The sequence below is a fragment of the Balearica regulorum genome, chromosome 1 (genome assembly GCF_011004875.1).
Source record: "Balearica regulorum gibbericeps isolate bBalReg1 chromosome 1, bBalReg1.pri, whole genome shotgun sequence".
Lineage (NCBI taxonomy): Eukaryota > Metazoa > Chordata > Aves > Gruiformes > Gruidae > Balearica > Balearica regulorum.
The window spans coordinates 214,895,684-214,899,724 of record NC_046184.1 but is presented as its reverse complement, the minus strand read 5'-3'; positions in this window follow the sequence as shown (position 1 = coordinate 214,899,724).

Below are 4,041 nucleotides of genomic sequence, written 5' to 3'. Positions count from 1 at the left end.
ACCGGAAGAGGAAGTCCTCACGGGGGGGGGGGAACCGGGCCATCTCTAGGCACGTCTCGATGGTGCGGGCCGGTGGCGCCGCCATGTTGGAGCCGTTCCCGCCTTTTGGGCGGCCGTCGTCCGCCGCTGCCGGGCCTGAGGAGCGGGGGCGCGGACGGGCCGTTCGGCACCACAGGGCACCACCGGAGGCTGTCGTTCTCCCTGAAGTCATTTCCCCCTCATCATCGACCCGCAGGGGAGGGGACGGTGTTTCACCCCAAAACGGCCCTGTTCCTGAGGGTGAGTCGTGGTCTCTCTCCAGAGCGATGTGGTCTGTGTCCCACGAGCATCTGTCTCTGGCAGATTTTGAATAAAATTTGTCATTATCTGGAAAAGACAAGCACAGAGGAGCACTGAGGTGATCACCCAGTACTGCCCGATGACAGCTGATAAGCAGCATATGTTATTTTGGCCTGTAAATCTCTAACGGACAGGTTACAAAGTCAAAAAACAAAGCAGCTTTTCAGTGACTTAGTAGGTGTTGGAAAGGAATTTTAGGTGGATGGCCAGCATCTAATGCCTGATGGACACACATGGAGAATAAAGAAAAAAAAAAGTCACAAGTGCCTGAATTGCTTAAAAGATATCCAGTTGATTTCCCACAGCAGTGGTGAAAGATCAGGAGCCCGGTGCTACTATGGTACGTACCTCGTGAGCTGCCATCAGGGAGCCGGGGGTGGTCCTGGGACAGCAGACTGCAGCGATGGGAAGGCTGCCATCCCCTCACGAGCACTGGCCCTGCTTCTTCCCCCGGATTTACACCTTTCTGCAGGAAGTTTCTTGTACAACAGGTGCTGTTGCAGTGACAAACTAAGGATTACGCCAGTACAGCGTGGGTAAATTGTAACATTCAGTCCACACCAGGGAGGTACATCGCTCTCAGGGGATGCTCCCAATAACTCCATCAGCAAGGCACCACCACTGCAAACATCTCTTCTCCCTGATTTTCAAGTTGGCAAATGCTCCTGCCATAGCACCATACTTGCCAAGAGCCCATATGGTGGTTACTTTGTTGTCATGGGTTTTAATATTACCTTTCATCAATTTGAACTTACTTTTAAGCAGTCATTTACCTACCTGTCTGCAAACCTAGGTTCTCGGAAACATGGACCCATTATTAAGAGAATTAGGTCCCTGTCTTTCCCTTCTCTGGGCTTTCTTATTATGGTCTTGGATAGCAAAGACTCAAAGCAGCACATTCTGGAAAAATAATACATGTGAAGAAAATGGAGGGACAGAACATAACTTGGTTCTTTTAGGCTGAGCTGTCTAAAATGTTTTGGAAAGCTCCTCAGCCATACCTAACCATTCTGGATTCTAATTATGCAAATAATCATTATTCGTACAAATAACCACCTTGACCGAAATCAAAGTAACTTCCACAACCAAGTGATGTTTAAACACCGCTGGAATAGCTTGAAAAAAATGACAGAAGCAATAGGAGATGAGGAAAAGGAAGTTTCTCGACCATCTTCAAGTTTGTCACGCCAAGACAAGTGCTCATCTGGAAGCAAAAATCTATGATTCATCTGCGAATACAGATCAGACTGCAGCAGCTGGTGGGAAGAGATGGAAATACACAGAAACACTGGTTCACCACACTTAGTCGTTATAAATTCATATTCCTGCTCAGGTCCATCCCCTGTTATCTAACATGGCTGTCCATATCAGCCATGGAGAGACCTCACCACCTCTGTAGCTAACTGGAGATCACAGTCTGGAACAATAGAGTTCATTTCTCCACCTGCACACAAACTCAGGTCTTTGTTGTGACACATACCATTCTTACAAAAGAAGACAGGAAAAAAGATGGTTTAAGCCCAGGCTGGGAAGTTGGTTTTGAGGCTGAGGCATTAGGGAGAAGGAGAAATCCACATCTTCCTCGTTTACAGGATCCAGATACTTCACACCCCAGGCCTGAGTGTTGCATCTAATGGAAGTTCAAAGTGGGTAGGCAGACTTTTCCTGTATGTTCACAATCGGAACAGAATGGCACTATTTGAAAGCTCTTGTCCTCAGCTGCAAGAGCTTTAAAAAGTGAGTTAGGATCCACCCCCACACCGATGCCTGAATATTGGATGTCCAGGAATGATTTGGTCAACCAGGGCTGTGTTCAGAGGCAATGGAGAGCAGCAGGTACCATCACAGGGTGGTTAAGTCACCTTAGGACAGAAGGCAGGACACTTCACCCGAGGGAGACTCTTTCTCTCCACTGACTGCAGGGCACTGCTGTAAGGTGGCCAGTTCAGACATAAACACGGAGAGTCCATCAAAAATGCAAATGTACAATTTTGGCATTTAATTGGGAGCAGGACGATGGATTTCACAGCAATTTCTCGTCACTACAGGAACACACAGACATTAACCACAGATGCACTCAAAGAAGAAAAAAAAAATTGACAGGCTTCAGTGGTTCACATGGAGGGAAATCACCTTTTTTCACTTCTCCCTGACTTTTTCCTGTTAAGGGTCCTAAACCATCATCGACATCCGTTGCCATAGCCACGTGTCAGAACACCCACATCTTCAGTGCTTCTCTGCAGGTCTCATTTAGTGGTTTGACATGTCTTTAAATAAATGAACCTCTCATTAGCACCATGTGGAAACCTCACAGATCTATGCTGGAACAGCCTAGCTGGGTACAGTGCCAGCTGCAAGTATGACTTGTACACAAACCAGGCAGATTTTCTCCCTAGCTGTAAGAATTCACCACTAATTCAGCAATCGCACAACTCCAACAGTAAACAAAATGGATGTTGTAGCATAAGGCAAGCACTGAACCCCGTTCAAGCTACTGGTTTTTGTTAAGTGACTGCAACATTACTATGAAATTAGGTATAAAAATTATGTAGAAGACAGAACATGCACAGAAAATCATCACAACTGCAAAAATAAATCCATTGGGTCTTCCCCACTGTCAGCTAGAGCTGGTGAAAGAAAAAAACCAACCTGTTGTCAATTGGGCTGCTGTAAAAAAATCAACATAAAACACAAGTTCTCCATTCCCGTGTCAGGCAGCGTTACATCACAGGCTGGAACGATACACAGCAGCCATTACTCAGTGCTTATTTTAAAAGTAAAAATGAAATCCCTCCTGTACGTGCACATGATGACCACTAAAAAGCACTTGTTTCCTCAATACACATTATACTTTGTACATCAAGTTATTTCAATTTTTTTTTATTATGACAATTTACATGTCATATTTATATGAAAGAAATGACAGTAGATATTATAACAAAAACATTATGAAAGAAAAGTTACACAATCAGGCCTACAAGCTATAAAATGGCTTCAGGCCCAGCTTATACACAAAGAGTTCTGACCAGACTGTAGTGAGAGACAACGCTGAACAATTCATTAACAAAAATATTGGCACCAGCCTTAACATTTTTTTTTTAACTTCATTTACAAGGAATACAGTATTTAAACAGTTGTGTACTGCAAATCTAAAAACATTAGCTGTTAATAAACTGCAGTTAACCCTTTGAGCACTGAGGCCACCATGACTTCCATTTTAAAAAGTTTTACTGCATCATGTTTTACATGCACGAGATATTACTGGTGAGGGGGGGAGGAAAGACAGTGAAAGCACCACCCAGTTTATGTGCAACGAGAATAACACTTCCAGTTTCTTCAGCGTATCTCCCCCCCTCCCACACACACAGTGTGTGTCCCCTCAGTCCGTTCCCTCTGATACTGTAGCAAGTCATGATTGAAGAGAGATTGAAAAACCAAGGTTCAGGACTCAAGAAATGCAAGGGTTAAACTCTACATAAAGAGCTCAGCTTGTGGAACTTTACCGTGTTAACTCTTTTATAGAGAAAGAAAACAAAAATGAGGCCAACTGTGAATGAGACCATTTTTAAGGGACTCAAGGTTTCTTTGCAAACATATAAACAGCACACAGGAGTAAGACAAAACTGTATTTTATGTAAGTATATCTTAAATTTTAAGAGACCTATCTGGCAGATTTGATCTAATTCTCAGAATATTGGAGGA